Below are 23,940 nucleotides of genomic sequence, written 5' to 3'. Positions count from 1 at the left end.
TGGGCACTGTTGAAAAAAAATAGGTCTGTGGGGGCATAACTTGGGGAACTGTATCTTTTTCCAAGCCCCATTCTCTCTCTCTCTCTCTCTCTCTCTCTCTCTCTCTCTCTCTCTCTCTCTCTCTCTCCCCCTCTCCCTCCCTCCCTCCCTCCCTCCCTATTCTCCTCCCTCCCCTCTTCCTGGCCACCATGAGGTGAGCAGCTCTCTGGGACACTATCCCATTATGATGCTTTGCTTCACTCAGACCCCAAAAAACTGAGCCAATGACCTTGAACTAAAATCTCTTGAGCCAAAAATAAATATTTCCTTCTTTAATGTATCCTTCTCAGATATTTTATCATAGCAGTGAAAAACTGACCAACACAAATGTGAAAAGACATAAATGAGAGAAATAAATTCATTGATGCTTAAAAAATATTTCCAGAATATTTATAAAAAGAGATACTTCCTTCTTTCTCTAGGCAGAAGGCTTGATAATGTATAGTTGAAAAGGTGACAATATTATATGATCATTCAGAGAATGAACTCTATAGAGCCAGAAAGAACCAGAGGATAATTTCAGTTCTTCCATTTATTAATCATATGACTGTGAATAAGTTCTGTAACCCTTCCAAATATCAGTTTAATCCTATATAGTATGGAGAAAATAATATTACCACTGCCTTTGTGAGAGTAAATGTATAGTTTTATAAAATGCTTAGCAGTGTACTGGATGCATGATAAAGCTTTAAAGAAGATTTTATTATTATTGGCAATTATAATAAGATAAATATGAATCCTTGAATCTTTAATCAAATAGAAAAAATTGTTTAAACAATCTCTTTTTAACAAAAATAAACAGAAAATAACTTCATATTTACTCTAACACATGGACAAATCATCAGTAAATAGTTCATGTGAAATTATTTTGACCTTACAAATTTTCCAAGGAGGCATATCCAGCTTCCATTGAATTTGATTACTAGCCATGAAAGCCATTCTAAAGTCTTTGTGTTGTTTTCATAGATTATCTTGATTTTGGAATCATGCCAACCAATGAGTATTTATTAATTATAATAAAACTTTAATCAATGAAAATAGTTGAATTTTCTTATATGGTTGGTGAATATATATAACAGTTAAGTTTCAAAAGATATTTTTTTAGAGCCAACCACACCTCTTGATTTGTAGCATTTAATATAAAATATTTTGTCCAACATTTGAAAAAACTAAAGCTAATCTTAGTTTGTAATGTTAAGATTCAAGATCTTAAAAAATGAATTCAAACATTGAGCATAATTACAAAATGAGGCAGATAATCAAAGTATCTGAAATCCCACACTTACTGCTCTAACTCAAATTGCTATTAAAACAACCTACATGAAATCAATTCAAAATTGAAGTCTACGTTAACCTTTTGCATTTTGACAAATAATCACACTTGTCTGTCTCCCAAGGTTTGAAAAGAACTCAATGTCTTTCCCTCATCAAATAAATTTTAAAAGACCAGGATATCACTATACCAAGACCTTAAACTATACTACAGAGCAAGAGTAACAAAAACAGCATGGTGTTTGTACCAAAATAGACTGGTAGACCAATGGTACAGAATGGAGGACACAGAGACTAACACACATAATTACAGTTATCTTATATTAGACAAAGGCACCAAAAACGTATATTGGAGAAAAGATAGCCTCTTCAACAAATGGTGCTGGGAAAACTGGAAATCCATATGCAACAAAATGAAATTAAACCCCTATCTCTTGCCATGCACAAAACTCAACTAAAAATGAATCAAGGACCTAGGAATTAAGCCAGAGACACTGTGCATATTAGAAGAAAAAGTAGGCCTAAATCTCCATCATGTAGGAGTAGGCCCCAACTTCCTTAATAAGACTCCTATAGCACAAGAATTAAAATCAAGAATCAATAAATGGGTGGGATTCAAACTAAAAAGCTTCTTCTCAGCAAAAGAAACAATCTGTGAGGTGAATACAGAGCTTATATCTTGGGAGCAAATTTTTACCACTTGCACATCAGATAGAGCACTAATCTCTAGGGTATATAAAGAACTCAAAAAACTAAACACCAAAAAATAGCCCAATCAATAAATGGGCCAAGGAACTGAACAGACAGCTCTCAGAAGATGATATACAATCAATCAACAAATACATGAAAAAATGTTCAACATCTCTAGCAATTAGAGAAATGCAAATCAAAACTACTCTAAGATTCCATCTCACTCCAGTCAGAATGGTAGCTATCAAGAAGACAAACAACAATAAGTGTTAGCAAGGATGTGGGGGAAAAGGCACATACATACATTGCTGGTGGGACTGAAAATTGGTGCAGCCAATATGGAAAGCAGTATGGAGATTCCTTGTAACATTGGGAATGGAACCACCATTTGACCCAGCTATCCCATTCCTAGATGGATACACAAAGGACTTAAAAACAGCATACTACAGGGACACAGCCACATCAATCTTTATAGCAGCACAATTCACAATTCTAGGGCAACCTAGATGCCCTTCAGTAGATGAACAGATAAATAACATGTAATATATATATATATATATATATATATATATATATATATATATACACATACACATACATACACATACACATACACATACCATGGAATATTACTCAGTTATAAAAGAAAATAAAATCATGGCATTTTCAGGTAAATGAATAGAGTTGGAGAATATAATGCTAAGGGAAGTTAGTCAATCCCCCAAAACCAAATGCCAAATGTTTTCTCTGATATAATGAGGCTAATTCATAGAGGGGTTGGGAGGGGGAGTTTGGGAGGATTAGACAAACTCTAGAGAAGGAAAAGGGGTGGAAGGGGAAGGGAAAGGAGATGGGGGTAAAAAAGATGGTGGAATGCGATGGACACCCTAAGTACATGTATGAAGACTCAAATGGTGTGAATATACTTTGTATAAAACCAGAGATGTGAAAAAGTGTGCTCTATATGTGTAATATGAATTGTAATGCATTCTTCTGTGATATGTAACAGATTAGAATAAAATTTTTAAAAAAGAAAGGAATAAACATGTTTGAAGCCCATTTGTTTATTATGTACATTATTAAACTAAAAAGTCCATGCTTGTAATTTATTGATAACTTAAAGTTAACTAAGCAGCAGTACAAAATAAGACAATAAAAATATCCGAGTTTTTTTTGTTTATTGTTTTGGTTTGTAATTTTATAATATTTATTTATTTAGTTGTTGTTGTAGTTGGACACATACCTTTATTTTATTTATTTGTATGTAGTGCTGAGGATCAAACCCAGGGCCTCACACGTGCTAGGTGAGCACTCTACCACTGACCCACAACCCCAGCCCCCTCAAGTGTTTTTTTTTTTTTTAATGGCAATGCTTATATGTTTTTTGTCTCTTAATTGAGAGAGACTATTTTGCTATGAATTTAAAATTTTTCAAGAATTAATATTTGTGAGACTTTGAGATTTTTTATAGAAAACAAAGTATTTATTTGTCATTTTCATTTGAATTTTTAAATGTAAAAACATTCCAAATGTAAGCCAATAAGGGAAGAATTTAAGAAGTGTGGGTTTAAAATACTTTAGTCTCAAGACTGAGCAGTTGAGAGCTCACATGTACAATATTGCTTTGCTTGCTTCTGTATTTTAGGCTACTGTTAAACTTTATTTGGTTTGTCCTACATAATACATTTTCAGAATTGGGGTGGCATTTCTAACACCTCTATATGTTTTTTTCTTGCCCTCACCTTTATGCCCCCTCATACTTGGATGCTATACATCCCTACTCTCTTCCACAGTAGATATTCAGGGAAATAATTCCCCAAAGAGAATAGGATTTTTGCTTAGCTGATGGAAGTCCTTGTAGAAATACTTTCTAATATTCCTCCTTTCTCCAGTGCATAGTCACTCTGTAAAAAAAATCATCCTTCTCTCTTTTCACCATGCATTTTTCTGATTTTAGCACTTTTCACATTTTGTTCCAATAACTGATTTTCTCATCCACCTCTCTCCACTAGTTAAAAGTTAATTGAAAGAAGCTACTATTAGTTATTCCTCTCTGAATACTCAGAACATCACATTCTGTGTGGTATTGTATTTTGAGTTCAGTCCATATTTGAGACAGTGAATAAATGAGTGAATGATAGGAGTATAAAAAAAGAAAATAATTGAATGCTGTGTTTCTCAGAGGAAGTATTTATGAGGATAATTTTAAGCAGTTCTTTTGTAGCTTTTTAAAGACAAAAACATGAAATTATTATTCTCCATAACTTCTTCATATTTTCATGTCTTCCCCACATCTCTCAGAACATGCCATATGTGAAGACTTCATATAATGGTTTGGCTAAAAAAATGAAAAATAAATAGATTCCCCAAATAATAGTTCTTATTAAGACAAATTCAATGCCATATTTTGCTGTTTTAGTCTTTTTAGATTTTTTTCTCATTATCACATGCAATGGAAGACCTATTTAATCGATGGCATGTTTTTAAGGTTCAAGTCTATAGAGAAGCATAAGAAAATCAATTAGTAAATTTATAATTCATGATTCAGGTTCTTGTTTACAGCTATTTCTTTATGAGGCTAACTAATTGGTACTATCAGAGGACAGGTAACAATTTCTTTATTTTCTGTCTATTGAGCCCAATAAAATTGAAATTGAGCACACTAGGGTTTCACTATTTAGTTGACAAAACAATAATGTTTTTTTAAAAGCTAAGGTAATTTGTGCAGTATTTTAAATCAAACATTCAGAGTGGGTAGAGTTTACTTCATAGACATAGCCATGAATATTTTGGGATATTAAAAAACTACATTATCATTTAAATAATTTAAAACATTGTTCTCTTGGATACTTTTAATGTAGTACAGGAAAAATAAGAAATTATGTGAGATAATCAAAATATTAACAAATTTGATCTCATAATATGCTGACATTTTCTTATCTAGGCATTGAAAAATCATAATAGAAAAACATAAATCAATGTTGAAGTTTGCCTTTTTAGATAGTTATATTTGATATATAACTATATGTGGGGAGGGTACTGGGGATTAAACTCAGGGGCACTCCACAACTGAGACACAGCCCTATTTTGTATTTTATTTAGAGACAGGGTCTAACTGAGTTGTTTAGTACCTCACTTTTGCTGAGGCTGACTTTGAACTTCTGATCCGCTTGCCTCAGGCTCCTGAGCCTCTGGGATTACAGGCATGCTCCACCATGCCCGGCTTGATCTATATTTTTGAGAGAATAATCAACTATGTAATTAGTTTAGTCTTTTCTCAAGTGTAATAAGTGCTAACACTTTGTAAAGGAATATATTCAGCTTAGTCTTTTGTACACCTTCAAGAATGGTTTTTACAAACTGAAATCTTAATGATCATATCTTTTTTATAATTCATACTAGCACTATATTTAAAAGATTGTTGAAAGCCCAGGTTTCCAGATTAAAATACATCATTAAGTTTGATTTTCAGATAAACAACGAGTAATTTTAAGATATATGTGCATGAAATATTAGAGACATACTTATCATAAAAATGTACTGGTCATTTATTTGAATTTTAAATTTAAATGGGAATCTTGTATTTTTAATCAATAAATCTGATGAGCCTAGCTATAAGAGTTCTCCTAGAGCAGATTATGATAAAATAGATATTTTACTTCCTTTACAGGGTTCTACACTTAAAACTGTAAGTATCAAGCAATGCTATTCTGCCACTGCTGTCTAAGATTTGATATCCAAGAAGCTATTCGCGAACTTCAGAATATTTGAAAATTATGGAATCCTATTTTGAGGCAAAAAGGAGGAAAAAAGGCTGAAAGTTTGATTTAGGGATATATAGAGATACTGCAGTTTCTCTTTCCTTGAGGCAGCAGTTTAATGGAATGTGTTAGAAGCTTTTGCTAAAATAATAAAACTAGAACACCTTTATTAAATAATTTAACCTTGCCCAAAAGAAGCATGGTTTTTGTCCTTGCCTGCTGGTAGGTAATTTCTGAATCATAGTAGCATCATACCTAATAGGTCTGTCTTTGTTTTCCTGGGGGCCCTGGGGTAACCTGATACTAACAGCGTGATTTAGAGGAGGGCCTTGAGCCATACCAGCCAAGCACTTCAGGATCTGAGCCCATCACATGGTTTTGTGGCAACCTGGTGCATCTGGAGACTTGGATGATACGCTTAGGCATTCAACCAGACATATATGGTGGAGACTCAATAATAACTGGACACTAAGAACTTCCTTGGTTGAAAGTACTCCTTGTGTTTTATTCTACATCATTTGTTAAAAGAGACATTTCCATTGTTTATGAATCTATGGGAAGAGAACCTTTGGAAATGTCATGTTGGAATCATTCTTCACTTTACTAATTTCATACCTTGCATGATTTTATTGTATTCTTCTCCTGTAATTAACTATAAATGTGAATATAACAAGTTTTACTAAACTATGTGAGTCTATGAAACTTTCAAAACTATGTAGAAACCCCTCTCAAACCTGCAACTGAACATCCTCAAACTTCATAGCTGCCTCACTGTCATACCCTTCAATCCCGTATTATTCATAAAACACTATCGGCCGATGGGTGCAGTGGCACACACCTGTAATCCCAGCAGCTCAGGAGGCTGAGGCAGGAGGATGGAGAGTTCAAAGCCAGCCTCAGCAAAATCTAGTCCCTGCCTCTAATAAAAGAAAGAAGGGTGGGGCTGGGGACGTGGCTCAGTGGTTAAGCACCCCTGGATTCAATCCCCAGTGCCAAAAAAAAAAAAAAAAAAAAAAAAAAGCTATCCAGATAGGTAAAACTTCAAAATCAAATGCCAAGAGGAAATGAAGCAATTTTATATTGGTTCTCTCTTGGTGCATAATAAAACAATGCAAAAATATGTTGTGCGCAGCAACAATATTTTATTATCTCAGAGTTTTGTGGGTTGATTTGGCTCCAGTAAGAATCTCTCTCCTCATGGGGCTAGCCTGGGTTTACTCATAGTATGGCAAGCTCAAGAGGAGATCATACTTACATATTATTAGTATGTGGAAATCTACTGTATTAATGTTAAAAATGTTAAGAAAAGAGTACAGGCCCAAATATAATGTATGAAATAGAAAAAATCAGACTATGTTTAAAGGAGTAAGTGATAAAACTATAAGGAAATATTTTTAGCCCAGATATATTCTATTTGAGAAAAGACAGACCTAAAACAAAAGCATAGTAAAAGATTCATATTAAAAAATGCAAAATAAAAATTTGTTCAGAAAATAAGACAATGAAATAAAAATAATTATAGATATAATAATGCCAAACATGAGTCTTGAAACAACTCACAAGTAAAGAAGAAGCGATCACCAAAATAGACTTTTTTTAAAATTAGAGTTTCATAGTTATACATAGTGGTTAGGTTCATCCCAACTGGAGATTGATTATTGATTCCAATTCATGATTCCTCCCCCCATTTCTCCCTTTCCCCTTTTCCCTATTGCTGTCTCTCTCCTCTTCCATTCTCCTTTATCTAATCTACTTGACTTCCTTTTTCTTGTCTATCAATTTATATTTGATTGGTTCTTTCTACCTATGCATAAAGGGAAGTTCCCTGCCATATATTTGTATATGTACATAACTTGATTTTTTAAAGAATTCATTCTGCATTGCTTCCCCTTACTTATCCATCTACTCTGACTCTCTATCTCCTTCTATATTACTGATCTTCCCTTTAAATTTGTTATCTCGTCCTTCTCTTTTCCTTTCTTTTTTTTTTTAATTCTAGCTTTCACATATGAAAGAAAACATTTGACCTTTGAATTTCTGAGTTTGGCTTATTTCATTTAGCATGATGCTGTTTATTTCCATTGATTTACCAGAAAATGCCATAATTTCACTCTTTTTATGGCTAAATAGAACACCACTTTATATATAAACCACAATTTCTTAAAGAATTCATCTATTGATGAGCATTTGGGTTGATTTCATAATTTAGCTATTGTGAATTTTGCTGTCATATACACTGAGACAGCTATATCACTGTAATATGCAGATTTTAGATCTTTCTGGAAAATGTCAAGGAGTGGGATAGCTGAGTCACATGGTGGTTCCAACTCAAGTTATTCAAGGGATTTCCATTCAGTTTTCCAGAGTGATTGTACTACTTTGGGGTCATACCAACAATGTACAGGTGTATCTGTTTCTTCACAACCTTTCCAGCATTATTGCTCATATTCTTGATCATTGGCATTCTGACTACTGGAGTGAGATGAAATCTTGTGTGCTTTGGATTTACATTTACCTGATTACTAGAGATATTAAATATTTTTTTCACATATTTGTTGGCCATTTGTGTTTCTTCTTGTGGGATGATTTTGTTTAGTTCTTTTGCCATTTATGGATTGGGTTTTTATGTTTTATGAGTTCTTTGTATACTATGAATATTAATTATTAATCCCTTATTAGATGTGTAACTGCTCAAGATTTTCTCCAATTCTGTAGGCTCTTTATTCTTGTGCTTAATCATTTCCATTGCTGTGCAGAAGCGTTTCAGTTTGATGACATCCCACATGTGTATTCTTGCTTTTACTTCTTGCCCTTTGGGTGATCTTATTAAGGAAGTTGGTTCCAAAACCTATATGGTGGAGTGTTGACCCTATATTTGCTTCTAGCAGTTGAAAAGTTTCTGGTCTAATTCCAAGTCTTTGATACTTTTGAATTTTGTGCAAGGTGGAAAAATCAGAATCTGGTTGCATTTTTCTACATATAACTATCTGGTTTTTCTAGCACCATTTATTTAAAATGGTGTCTTTTCTCCAAAATATATTTTTGGAACCTTTGTCAAGTATCAGACAGCTTTGGTGTATGGATTTTTCTGTGTCTTCTGTTCTAGTTGTCTTTTTTAAAGCATTAACTTATTTATTTGTCCTAATTTGTTATTCATTACAGCAGAGTGGGTTTGTCTCTGTGTCATCTATTCTGTTTCATTGGTCTACAAGTATATTGGTCCTTATGTCTATTTTGATGCCATTATCATGCTATTTGGTTACCAGAGCTCTATAGTATAAATTTATATCAGGTATTGTGATATCTCCTGCTTCATTTTTCTTGCTTAGTATTGCTTTGGCTATTCTGGTTTTCTTATTCTTCAAAACAAATTTAAGAACTATTTTTTCTAATTCTGTCAAGAATGTAATTGGTATTTTGGTGGGGATTGCATTGAATTTGTATACTGTGATTGGTAGGATAGCCATTTTACAATATTAATTCTGCCTATCCAAGAACATGTCTTCTATCTTCTAAGTTCTTCTTTCAATTATTTTCTTTAGAGTTGTAATTTTCACTGTAGAAATCTTTTACCTCCTTAATAGGTTAATTTCCAAGTATTTTTTAAAGGTTATTGTGAATGGTGTGGTTTTCCTGTTTTCTTCCTTAGCAGAATCACTATTAGAGTATATGAAAGCTATTGATTCATGTGTATTGATCTTATATCCTGCTATTTTGCCAATCTCATTTATAAGCTCTAGAAGTCTTCTGGTGGAGTTTTATTGGCCTTCTAGATATGGGATCATATTTTCAGTGAACAGAGATATTTCAATGTCTTCTTTTCTTATTTGAATCCATTTGATTTCCTTTTCTTGCTTAATCACTTTGGTTAATATTTTAAGGACTGTATTAAATAAGAATGATGATAGTGGACAGCTTTGTTTTATTCCTGATTTTAGAGGAAGTGCTTTTAGTTTTTCTCCATTAGTATGGTGTTGGCTTTGGGTTTACCATAAATGGCCTTTACAATATTGAGTTAAATTCCTTCAATCTCTAGTTTCTTCAGCATTTTTAACAAGAAAGGATGTTGGATTTTATTGAAGGCCTTTTCTGCATCTATTGAGATAATCATGTGATTCTTGTCCTTAATTCAGTTTAAGTGGTGAATTATATTCATTGATTTGTGTATGTTGAAACAACCCTGCATCCCTGTTATGAAACCTACTTGATCATGGTGTATTATATTTTTGATTTATTTTTTTAATGTGGCTTGGTGATATTTTATTAAGGATTTTTGCATCTATGTTCATCAGGGATATTGGTCTGTAGTTTTCTTTCCCTGATTCATCTTTGTCTGATTTTGGTATCAGGATGATACTGGCTTCATAGAATGTATTTGGGAGTATTTCCTTCCATTAAATTTCTTGGAATAATTTGCAAAAGACTGGTGTTAGTTCTTCTGTAAAGGTCTGGTAGAACTCACAGCTAAGAATCTATCAGGTCCTGTACTTTTCTTTTTGGGGAGGCTTTTAATTATTGTTTCAGTTTTATTACTTGATATCTATTTAGGTTTTCTATATCTTCTTGTTTCCATTTGGGCAGAACATATGGGACTAGAAATTTGTCAGTGTCTTCCATATTATTCCACTTTATTTGAGTATAAATTTTCAGAATAAGTCCTGATAATCTTCTGGATTTCAGAAGAGCCTATGGTGGTGTCTCCTTTTTCATCTCTGATCAAGTTGATTTGTGTCTTCTCTTTCTTTTAGTTTTAGCTAAGGGTTTATCAATCTTATATAAGATCTTTTCAAAGAACCAGGTCTTCATTACATTGTTTATTGTTTTCTGATTCTAAGTTTCATTGATTTCAGCCCTGATCTTAATTATTTCCTGTAGTTTACTGATTTTGGAGTTAGTTTGTTCTTTTTATAAGCCCTTGAGGTGGAGCATAAGCTTATTTATTTGGGATCTCTCTGATTTTTTAATGTAGGCACTCAGTGCTACAATTTTTTTCCTTTGGTAGAACTCCTTTAATACTCTCCAAGGGATTTTGATATTCATTTCTAAGAATTTCTTGATTTCTAATCTCATTTCTTTGATCAATCTTCATTTAGGAGAGTACTTTTCAATCTCCATATGTTTATATGGTTTCTATTTATTTCTTGCTGTTGGTTTCTAGTTTTAATCCATAATATTGTAGTAGAATTCATGCTATTATATATTTTTTATATTTGCTATGATTTTTTTAACCTAGAATATGATCTATTTTTGGAAAAGTTTTATGTGCAGCTGAGAAGAAGATAAATTCACCTGTTTCAAGGTGGAACATTCTGTAGATGTCTGTTAGATCCATTTGATTTACAGTGTTATTAGGTTGGAGCTATCTTTGTTGATTTTATGTTTTAATAACCATTCTATATTGGTTATAAGGGTATATTGAAATCACACAGTATTATATTTTGGTGTCTATGGAGGATCTATTGTCATAAAGTTTGTTGTTGTTGTTGTTGTTATTGTTTTGTTTTGTTTTATGTTTTTTTGTTTTTTAATATATGGGTGGCTTGGCATTTGAAGCATACATGTCTGTTATTGTTATATCTTCTTCTTCAATTATTCCCTTTATCAGGATGTAGTGGCCTTCCTCTTCTCTTCTTATTAATTTTTGCTTGAAATCTGCTTTGTCACATGTGAGAATAGCTATTCCTGCTTGTTCTTGTGGTTTATATGCGTAGGATATTTTTTCCATCCTTTTACCTTTAGCCCGTGGATGTTTGCCTATAAGATGATTCTCTTATAAACAGTTTTACTGTAAGATGAGTCTCTTATAAACAGCATATATTTGGATCCTGGTTTTTGATCCATTCTGCTAATCTGGGTCTTTTAATTGGGGTGTTGAGCCCATTAACATTCAATGTTTCTATGGGTATGTTTTTCTGGTTTGCTGCCATTTTGTATTTTTGCTATAGTTTATCCTGTCTTGATTTCATTTAGCAGTTATTCTTGTATTGAACTTCCTCTGTGAGCTTTGGGAATTGCTTTTCAGTTCATCTGTGTGGTGTTTATCTTTGAGTATTCTTTGTAGTGCTGGCTTAGTGATCATAAATTCTTTTAGTTTATTCTTGTCATGGAAAGTTTTTATTTCAACCTCAAATTTGAAACTGAGCTTTGCTGAGTATAGTAAATTTGGCTGACAATTGTTTTCTTTTAGGGGTCACAATATCTCATTCCATGGCCTCCTTGATTTTAGGGTCTGAGCCAAGAAATCAGAAGTGAGCTTTATAGATTTGCTCTAAATGTGACCTGATGTTTCTCTCTTGCAGATTATAATATTCTTTCATTATTTTCTATGTTAGACATTTTTATTATTATATGTCTTGGTGAGCTTGTTATTTAAATAGGTATATTTGGGATCTGATAAGCTTCTTGTATGTCTAAGTCATTTCTGATATGGAAAAAGTTTTCTATGAATATCTCATTGATTGTTTTGTTTCTCCATATTCTCTTCTATTTCAATGATCCTCAGATTTGGAATTTTAAAGTTGTCCCAGAGTTCTTATATATTCTGACAATGTTCTATAATTTTACCCTTTATTGTTTTCCATGTGCTCATGATTATAAACCCTGTCTTCAAGGTCTGAAATCTGTCTTCAGGGGCTAAGGTTCTATTTTTTATGCATTCTGATCTGATAGTGATGGCTTCAAGTGAATTTTAAATTTGATTGATTGTATCTTTCATTTCTAGATGTTCTGCTTTGTTTCTTTTCACTATTTCTATGTCTTTATTAACATTTTCTTCTCCTGTAATTTATCTCTTAATTACTTTCTTAAATCTTCTTTTAGTTTACTGAACATTTTAATAATCAGTTTTTTAATAATCTTTCTCTGGAATTTCATCAACTTTATTATCAGTGGGATAATTTGTTGGGGGATTGTGGGTTTTAGGGGAAGATTTGTTTGCCTGTTTTCTCATGTTTTCAGAGGTCTTGGAATTGCATGTCAATTGAGGTCGATTCACCAACCGCTTTTTTATGCATATCTTTGTGTGTGTAATTATTTTATGTCTTCTGGAATTTCTCTCTGTTTTAGATATATGAGTAGATGCCGAGAGCTGGGACCTGAGGACACTCTCTGATTGTTTCTCCTTGAGTCCTTGTTGTTGGTTTGGAACTTTTGTCTCTTTTTTTTTTTTTGAGTTAGAGTAATGTTAACTCCAATCTACTCACATGGAATAGTCTGTGTGTGAAGTGAGATTCACTATTGCTTGGTTGAGACATGAGTATTTCTCAGATGCAAGATCTCTACTCTGTGACCTGAAGTGTTCAATCTCTTTCCTTTCCCAATTACAGGGAGGAGGAGCCAAGAGAGGCCTAATGTCAGCAATGAATGTAAAGCTTTATGTTAAATGTCTGGTGTCTACTCTGAAATGTGTAATACTTTTTGCCACCTATATGGGTATGGAAAGGTCAGAATTTAACAGCACTACAATCATAAAAAAAAAAAAAACATGAACTAAGGATGGGGTTGTGGCTCAGCAATAGAGCTCTCTCTTAGCATGTGCAAGGTGCTAGGTTCGATCCTCAGCACCACATAAAAATAAATAAAATAAAGGTATGTGTCCAACTACAACTTGATCATCTACAACATTAATAATTGCATCAGCATTAATGGTGGAGGCAGGAGTTATGTAAGCCATTTAGGGCTGAAGATGGTACAAGAACATTTAATTTTGGGGAAAGAAAATGTGTAATGATGTTAAAAGAGTTTACATTTTCAAAAAGTGAACAGAGAGAATATGGAAGAGATGTAGCAGGTGATGTTTATATGAAAGGAGGGTAAAAAAATAGAAGAAGCAAAGTATTAAGAGAGAGCAAAATAGAATTTTGCCATTAGTAGAAAAGAAGTGAGAAACAAGAGAAATAAATGAATGAAAATAATACAAAACTAAATCAAAATATAAATCTAAAAATATCTGAACTCTCACAAGACAAAGCAAGGAAACAATAACTACATTTTTAAAATGCTAAAAATGAGAAGAAAAAACACAAATAGGTGTATGTATATATGCCCTGAATCAATCAGCATAGCAGGAATTCAGAGAGAGAGAGAGAGAGAGAGAGAGAGAGAGAGAGAGAGAGAGAGAGAGAGAGAGAGAACATCTCAATGAAGAATGAAGGAACTATCTCCTTCAAGATAGTGGTCAAGATAGTTGACCAGTTTGGGGGGGTTACTGTCTATGTCCAACCATCTTTTTTTCCAGTTCTTCTTGAGTTAGGTACTGATAGAACAAAGGTTGGGGATTGTTTCTATTTTTGTGTTACTCTCTGAGCTGCCAGTTGGAACTTCTTGAAGCTGCTTGATATAAGACTCAGCTTCCCTTTTTACCACTATAAGGTGAGATGGGGTAGGAAGTAAGGTTCAATTGGACTTTATCCATTTCAGACCAGAAAGATACATTCCCAGAGTAAATCTTCTGCAGCATTCTTCAAAGAGACTTACAGCAGGTAGAGTTTAGGTCTAATCTAACCTTGGGGGCTTTGCTGGTTCTAGAGAGATTAGATCAACCCACCCCTAGGCTTGACAGTAGCCAATCTCTGATGTGGGTCTGGTTCTCAGGAACCTCCCAAGAATCACAATTGTGTGCCAAAGGGATGGATCCTTCACTCACTGTTGACCATGAGCACAGCCTTCTCGGGCTTAAGTGAATTCACCCCTGCCCACTCAGACTCCCAGCTCACTCCAGCTGGTCACATGAGCCATCAGACATAAAGGAAAAGTGAATTGGCCTCCCATTTACCCTTCCAAGTAAAATCCCCCTAGGTACAGTCTTCTCCATACCTGTTTCACTCACTTTCTACCAGGTACACCCTAGGCTACCAGGTTGGCTGTGGACAGGATATTGTGACACAGTTTGCTCTCTTCTCCTGGCTCCATAGCCTGCACTGCAGCAAGATCGCCAGGAGATAGCTCCATCTCAGCTCTCTGGGTCAGTTGAGATATAGAGCACATTTTTCAAGCACCAGTGAACTGTTCAGCACCAGTGTACTGGATCAGCTAAGTTCAGGCAGCTTTTTTGATCTTAGATTTTTCTATACCAAATCTGTGTTCTTCCTGTGTCTATGGTGACTCAGCACTGCTATCACTGCTTTTAGGCCCCCATGCAGAAGCCAAGTTGCTTCTATCATATTCTTCTTTGTTTATTGTTCCCAAATTTCTGAGTCCCCTGAGCCACTTTGAATGTCCAATATTGAATTTTAGTGAAATCCCCCTTTCACCCACCTAGCTAAGAAACTGTATACTTGCTGCTTTTCTCGGAGCCTCTGGGTGACTTGGAATGCAACTTTCCTCCGTTCTGTCATCTTCCAACTTTTCCAAAATTGACTATTTTAAACCTTTCAATTTGATAAAATTATAATACATCTGAATATATATGACTCCTTAATGTAGTTTCAGATTATATAAAATATCATTTAATAACTTATAGAATTATAAAGAGAAATAGGTAATTCATCAACAGGTTGTAAAACTTTAGAAGACATTTCTTGAAAAGTGGCAGATTAAGTAGACAAAAATTAGTATGAATTTAAGGAAATTATATAACACTATATAAACTGGAGCTGATATATGTAAAATTATACCGAAACAATGAAGTGTACAAAGCATTTTCAAGAATACACAAAGCATTAAAAAGGTAATTTTAAAAATCAAAATGTATTATTTGAAATAAGCATAAACAAAAATAGGTAGCCAGAATAGGAAAGTATAAATATAGAACTATAAGAATTATGGTATTATAGTGTCATTTTTATGGCATTATAAAATTGATTTTCTACATATAAATTGTGAAAAAAGAGTATTACAAAATAATTCTGAGGATATATAGTTTATTAAGAATTAACTTAGAAAATTTGCAAAATCCTAGATTTTGCAACACAGTCACAGAATGTGTTGCCAATGTTATTATGAATCATCTCCCCAAATAGCTCTGGGACAGACATTTTCAAGAAATTATCTTAAACACTCTAAAAAGAGAAAGGTTACATGCTATGACACTTATAAAAGATATAAAATGATGGGGTGTTGTACAATTTGGGCACTAAAATTGACAATGAGAGTATAAAACATGAAAAGCATAGATTAATGTCAGGAAATTTCAGGTCTTATTTTAACTCTGATTCATTAGTAGTAGCTACTGACAAGCATTATGTAAATAATGAATCATTAGCCTCATTTGCTTTCACCAAATACGATATCTGCCATGAACACATGTGTCTCTACAGATGACTGCAATTTCCATTCTTTCTACAAAAATCTATTTTGAAATATCACAGATAAAAAAAATAATCTTCTATAAAACACCCTCAAAATTGATTTCAATTTCTACAGTAGAAAAATTTACATACAATGATTAAAATATTTTTGCCCTAGCTATCAGAAAATATTATTGTCTTGGGAAATCTATTAATATAATTTATCATATCAACTGATCCAAAAAATAAAATCAGATAAGTGATATATATTTACCAAATATTCCTGGTAAAGGACTCTTAGAACTAGTAATGGAAGGATTGTCCTAAATAAATTAGTTCTGTCATAACTAATAGTCAACAAAATATTTTATGACAAGTCCCTGGTGGTTATCATTACTACTAGCACAGATCATTTATGGGTTTGTGTTTGTTTGTTTTGTCCCACTTCAGAAATTCTATCCAATGTAAAAAGACAGAAAATTGAAATAAGTGGTTTAACTTTTAGAATGAAAGAAGGAACAAAATTATTTTTATATTCATTAGCAACTATAATGCAAAAGTGACTATTTTTTTGCAAGATGAATTAAAAGTTTGAATTAACTAACAATAGCCCTAACTATAAATATATAGGCTTCTTCCAGTTATGGTGCAGAACAATGAGAAAGATTCTTATACCCATGATAAGAAAAATATGAGGAAATAATAACTATTCTATTTTACATGGCTAAAAATAGAGCATTAGAATGGAGAAACCCTGAAAAACTTAAATTTCAGGGTGAGGGGGCTTCCTTATGTGAGTAATTGGGGCAACAATTTTCATAATTTAGGTGGGTATTTTAGCTTAAGACAGGAAGACTAAAGAGTGGCCATGCCATAGAGAATATTTATTGGAACAAACTACAAAATAAATCAGTTAAAATATAGGTGAGATAGATATAGGCAGGATGGAATCAAGCCAGAAATAGAAATATGCAAAAGCTTATCAATTGACTGGATGATTCTTTTCCTACATACACATACTCCAAGATATTACCAAGAAAGTACCATGGAGGGACTGGAAAGCAGAGGGAAACTGCATAGACCTATTTATTCCCATAATACATGATTCTAGAGGTCTGCCAGAGTTGATATTTAAGATGAAAAAAAAAATATTCCAATGTCACCCGTCCAGCTGAAATAATAATAAAATCAATACTATATGTTGACAAGATGGTGGAAGGGTTGGAATATAAATGAACTCATTCTACCTTCAACTAGTTTTGAATTGAGAAAGAATCAGAATGATGGGTTGTCACCTTAAGTACCAGACAGATGGAGAGGATTGTATTATTTGGAAAACAAACAAAACATTATTCTAGAATATTACTGCACTGAAAACCACCTCTGAAAACAGCAATCATTTTATTATTTCTCACAATTTATTAATATGAAGATTTTATTTGAACTAGGATCCTTAAAAGTGTCTTGTGGACAGATTAAATATAAAAGAAAATTAAAGGAAGTTGTAAGAAATTCTAAGTTTCTACATAAAAACTTAGAATGATAGTTTTGCTCTTCTAAAATTGATCAAAATTCCTAAATGGAATATTTAAAATTTATTACCAGCTTAACTTAGGAATCTTTATTCACTGATGAAAAAGAATTGCTTTATTTTTCTAGAGAATGCTACCCCTGAGCTTTCTGTAACGGCTCCTTTTCTTGTGTTTGGCATGTCTATAATGATATCTTAGGCTGCATCCATAAAATGTTGGTTGTATTAATTACTAAAAGTCTCATTTCAGTAATGAAAACTTGGTCTTGTTCACTTAAATACTTTCAGTTTTATATTTGACAAAAAAAAAAAAAGAAAGAAAAACATTCCATGTCCCCATTCTCAGAGATGTTGGGCTGAGAGCTCAAATTGTGGAGGCTGCAAGTAAAGAAAGTTTTGTGCCCTGTCACAATGAGTCCTTCCCAATACTCTTTCCATCATCTCAGGGCAGGGGAGAAAGAGGGTCAAGACATTATTTTATGTGCTTGATTTTGTTGGATACGACAGTGTGATTATGCTCTCCCCATGTATCAAGGATGGCAAGGGTGACATAGTGCTGCTAATTGTCATTATTACTTTGCCTACTACAGCTAAATGTTTCTTCTATAGTTAGCCTGTTCTAATGCCTTCTCACTCCTGGTGATGCATTTACTTGTCCACTGAAGGCCTGAATTCTCTTACATAATTTTCTAGTATGGGAAAACCACTTAATTACAACCTGTTCTTTTTCTCCCTCACTCCCTCATTCTCTGACTTGCCAGAAGCCATCCAGTTACCCACACCCTTATGCAGTTGAGGGTCTTCTATTTGGAGACCCTTTTGGAAGCATTGGCAAGAATGCCTTAGGCCCCATGATCATCTGAAGTATCCACTGAACCCATAGGAAGACACTTTCCTTTGCTATGTTAAGCAGAAGGAATGTGGGCTCCAATTTGGCTCTGACTCCTCTTTCTTGTCCCTTCTGTATCCTAGCAGCAGAGGAGACTCAGCTGTTTTAGAGACCCAGCAATTTCCTGATAAGAGGACATCATTCTTAAGAGGTTAGGAAATACATGTCCCGTGTACTTTCTACTGAATAAATTGGAAGGAAAAGAGATGGAATAGTTATTGCTATAAAAACCATATTCTTGGGCTAGGGTTGTGGCTTAGTGGTAGAGTGCTTGCTTAGCATACGTGATGCACTGGGTTCAATCCCCAGCACTGCATTTAAAAAACAAAAAAACTAAATAAACAAAAATAAAGGTATGTGAACATCTACAACTAAAAATATTTTTTTTAAATATTCTTTTTTTTATTGGATGTTCACAACATTACAAAGCTCATGACAAATCATATTTCATAGATTAGAATCAATTGGGTTATGAACTCCCATTTTTACCCCAAATACAGATTAAAATATTCTTATAAAGACCACATTTGTCTTACTCCTGGTCTACCTATAATATCTCAATAGTACAGTTCACCAAAAAGTTTAACCTTCCTTCTTAATATGAGAGCATAAGAGTGCTATATGAAGAATCAGATATCCTTCTAATCCTGAAGGACTCAGCCACTTTTCTGTGTCTTGATCTAAATCACTGCATTATATGAGTTAACCCTGAATCAGTAAGTACCCTACAACCACTTTTATAAGGTCTTTCTAGTTTGGGAGACATATTTTAAAAAGGACAAGTTATCCATGGTGTTTTTGGTCTTATGCAATCATTTGTAAGCACAAAATGGATACAAACCTTTATATTAGAGCATTTAATATTGTCAGGGATGATATGGGGACATTCCACCCAAAGAGATGGATGGCTAATATTCCTTTTGGGCCCTTTTCAGTTGCACAGTTGACATTTAAGCATAAATAAAATATTCAAAGTAGCATGAAAGGTGCAAATTAAGATTGGTAATAGCTTTGGCATCAGATATATTAATATCATTTTCTGAAGTTATTATCCCATACAAAATTCTCTTGAGAAAGACAAAGAATGAGCTGTATAATTACACAAAATATAGGCATCTTACAATTGCTTCCTGTGAAGGCTCTTAAAATGATTGCTCTCCATGTGAATATTTTAGTAGTTGTAACTATCTAATTAGAAATACTTAGGTGTAGTAAATTAAAAAGTTTATTTCATCTAATGTAAGTCTTGAATAAATCATGCCAGCAGTTAAGGAAAAGTCTTCAGAAGTTTAAATCAAAGTGAAGAAAAATATATACCATTATTGGTTTTGTAGTACTTTCTGAATGTCTCAGATTGGCAGATTGTCATTACCACACCTATGCCTCAAAGGAACATGGCTGATTTTCTCATTGTCACAGAGCAGAAAATTGGTTTTCTGGTAGTAATACTAGCATTTCTGCCATCCCTTAACACCAAATTTGACACAAATGGAACACAACATCTTATAATTTTCCAAAAAGTGGCACCAAAGATGTGACACCATCTTAAATTACTGTCAGCAGTATTTCCTGAGCTGATGGCTTACCAATGAGAGAGGCAAACCTGGAGATGAATTCTCTCCAGATGGCTGCATGATTCTTTGTCAACACTGGAAATGCTGGTAGTTTTCAACAAAACCCAAATTATCACTATATAGAAAAAGAAAGAAAGAAAGAGGAAAAGAGAGAAAAGGCAGGAAGACAATAAGATAAGGCTATATCAATATTAAGGAAAGTTTATATTTCTTTCCTTTTAAGTAAAAATTTATAATCACTAGATAATGAACACTATATTATTATCAGTCAAATCCCTACAGTTTTAGCTAAAACTCTGTTATAAGGACTTTATTTGTAAATAAAATAAAATTATGATAGACCTTATTTTTCTGCAAGCATAACTAATCATAGAGCACACTGTCCCACACATTGCATCCCCCAAGTAAACTAGTGAGGTAAATTTAGGCCTTCCATTCATTAGAGAAGAAATTGGGACTCACAAATGTTATTCACCTCATTTTAGACCGCATAGTTATTGACTTGTTGGAATGGAACCTAAAACAAAGTTCAATTCTAGATCAATGCCTTTGTAGTATTCCAATTGCCTTCACAGCATAGAAGGGGTGGGGGAGATATTGTGGGAGGACATATACCTCTTGAGATTTCAACCAAACTCAGGTACAAAACTTGAACTTTGAAAAGCTTATGATGCATTGGCTTTTTTTTTCTTTTTTAGTGGGGTACCAGGAATTGAACTCAGGGGCATTTTGAACTTTATTTAGAGACAGGGTCTCACTGAGTTGCTTAGCACCTCACTTTTGCTGAGGCTGGCTTTGAACTCCAGATCCTAATGCCTCAGCCTCCCAAGTAGCTGGGATCACAGGTGTGTACCACCACACTTACCACACTTGGTGCATTGGCTTTTTAAATTTTTTTTTCAATTTGTTCTTTTTAAATATACATGACAGTAGAATATATTTTGACATATTACACATACATGGAGTTTAATTTATTCTAATTAAGATCCTATTTCTGTGGTTGTACATGATGTGGAGAAATATGTTGGCTTTTGAACAAGATGTTTTGAGAACATTGAAAATCATATGTTACCTTCATGATGGAGGCACTCATATGAACTACTTGCCATCACAAATAAAGGTAGATAAACAGATGCTAGACATTTATTTATTCCTCATTGCCCAAAACAATGACATGTTTGATTGAAAGATGGTATAAAGTCAATTTTCAGATGTGTGGTTTTCTAGGACAACACTGTTTTTGTCCCACCATTGCTACTTAGAACCTAGTGTTTATGATTAATACGTCTTAGAAAAAAATATCAAGAGGAAATACATGCAGCTTGCAGAGTCTTAAGATTCTTTTCTTTGATTTAATAAGTAATTCAGGTGATATATAGAACATCAAAAGCCAGGCTTTTGGAGGTTAACAAACAATCTAAGCTGACAAATCAGAAAGGGACGTTATCATTTGATTTATTCTCTTCGTGGTGCGCTCAGTCAGCCCTAAACTGATTAGTGAAAAGGCAACAGGAGGCAATAGGAATCAAGAAACCTAATACAGAGAAAGATGATTCTGATTAAGAGTGCTGCCACCTCAGGTCAGAAACAGGAGAGTGGCTTTGGTATTTAAATGGACATTGACTATCTGCTATCTGACCAATTTTGTGACCTCACAATTCACAACAACTCCTTAATTTTCTCTATCTGATATGGTGTAAATAAAATAGAGGACAAACTTTGTAAAGTCAATAAAATATTAACAATAGTGTCAGAGAGGGAATTGACACATGTTTAGCCTTTCCTTTCAGCCATTCAAATTTTTAAGGGTATCTTCCAATTATGGTATAAAGGCTGACTGTGACAATAAAGCCATATCGTTCTGAAAATCATTTGTGAGTGTCTCTGGTACTACAATCAACACCAAATACAAGGGAAATCCTGCAGTAATGATGTCCTGGGAGGTAGTCAATATTCTGACCCTAAACAAATGCTTGTGTCCACTTGGCTTTGCTTCACTCAAGTCAATCACAAACTCAGCAGGCACAGACAAGAGCGAATGGCAAAAGGAAATACATTTTGAGCAAAAGATAACTAGGAAATAACAACAGTGGGGAGCCAGCACTAGTGTTTGTAGCAATTGGAGACTAGAAAGCTCAATTTGAGCTAAATTATCTGGTCACCCATGAGGCATATTTCAAGTTGATCTCTGAAATCTGAACCATTGTGTAATCATGTGAGTCATTTCCATTATTAGGAGCACCTTGATAGCACAGGTGTATCTCTGAGTAGACAGGAAAGATTGTGAGTTCTGTGGAAACCTTAGAGTCACTGATGATTTAGGATTAGTAAATGTGTGTTCCACTAAATAAGTGGCTATTTGAATGTAATCCCATATCTTTACTATTACAAATAGCTATCTATCAACAAAGTAATTTATATAAACATTGAATCAAATGGAACACAAGTATGCAATAATACCTTGTCTTATTGGAGGACCCAGGATTAAGAATCCATACTATACACTATAACTGTAGCATATATTAAACATTCCATTTGCATGTGTGTGTGTGAATCATTGTCTGAACAATGTTATTACTACATTTATTTGATAATGTTCTCTATTTTGTTGATGCTATGTTTGATTTTGATAATTATAGGTTTAGTTCTTCTTTTTATGATTTGTGAGAAAATAGTCCTATTAAAATATTCCAAACACTATAGAAATAGGTGGTTTGCAAAGGAACAAAGCAATAATCAAACAAATGTTTTTAATTAGCCCCATAACAGGATGGGATCATTATTCCATAGTATTCTGGAAATACTGAATGAATTGAATTGGCCTAGAATGCTCCTGTAAATTAACTGGAAGAGGGAAATGATAATAATGCATTATGATGTTGCAGACACTTACTTAAGAATAAAATTTCTGGATCTACTTAGGGCATACAGGGTTTCATAATAAAGATAGGGAACCCTACAGTCACCTTTGTAACATAGGAATAGATATGTTCCCTTTCTTTTTAACATGTACATTTACACACCTCAAATGTGCCTCTGTGGATCACTTTAAGATATTATAGCATTTAATTTATATTTGGTACCATTTCTGACTCATAATATAGCCAACTCTTTCAACAGAACCAAACTTGATGTCAGATGACCACATAAGCAAAGTGGAGATAATAACACATACCTCCCATAGAGTAAATAGTAAATAAAATAAAATGCATGCTATTGTATCTTTAAACTATAATTAGCACTTATAAATATAGAAATAAGGATCCCCATAAACCTCAAAATATTTATTAGGTCAAAATTCTTGAATTTTATTTTATTTCTCCTTTTATTTGTTTATAGCTTAAATTTACTGCTTTAATTTACATATAATAAAATATGTAATTTTTAAGATTACAGTACTATTTTTGATAATGTATAATAATATTTAATTAACATCAAAATTAACATAAAAGAACATTTTATTATTTAATAAAGTTCCTTTACATCTATTTTCAAACCATCTTTACCTACACTCCCTGTCAGAGGCTACTGATATTCTCATTTATGTTAATATAGCTTAGTTTTCTTATTCAAAAGCATTATGTAAATGTGATTATAAAGTGCACTCTTGTGTGTGCTTGGCTTCTTTTGCTCAGGGGTGTTCCCTGGAAAAGTATTTCTTCTCCCTGGCTCTTTCTCTCTCTCTCTGATTCCCACCTACCCCGATGTGAGCAGCTTTGCTCTAACACATCCTTCCACCATGATGCTCTACCTTACCTCTGCACCCCCCCCACCCACCCCCGCCCAAAAAAAAAAAAAAAATGGAATCAGCCACTGAAGCCTGGAGCCAAAATAATCTTTACTTTTCTAAGTTAATTTTGTGCCAGTAATGAACAGTTGACCAACACATCCACCACCGAGACACAGAGACACACAGGGTCTGCCTAGGAATGAGAGGGGAACAGGACAACTGAATACC

The sequence above is a fragment of the Spermophilus citellus genome, assembly GCF_964194105.1.
Source record: "Spermophilus citellus genome assembly, chromosome: 5".
Lineage (NCBI taxonomy): Eukaryota > Metazoa > Chordata > Mammalia > Rodentia > Sciuridae > Spermophilus > Spermophilus citellus.
Note: the sequence above shows the minus strand (reverse complement) of the source record.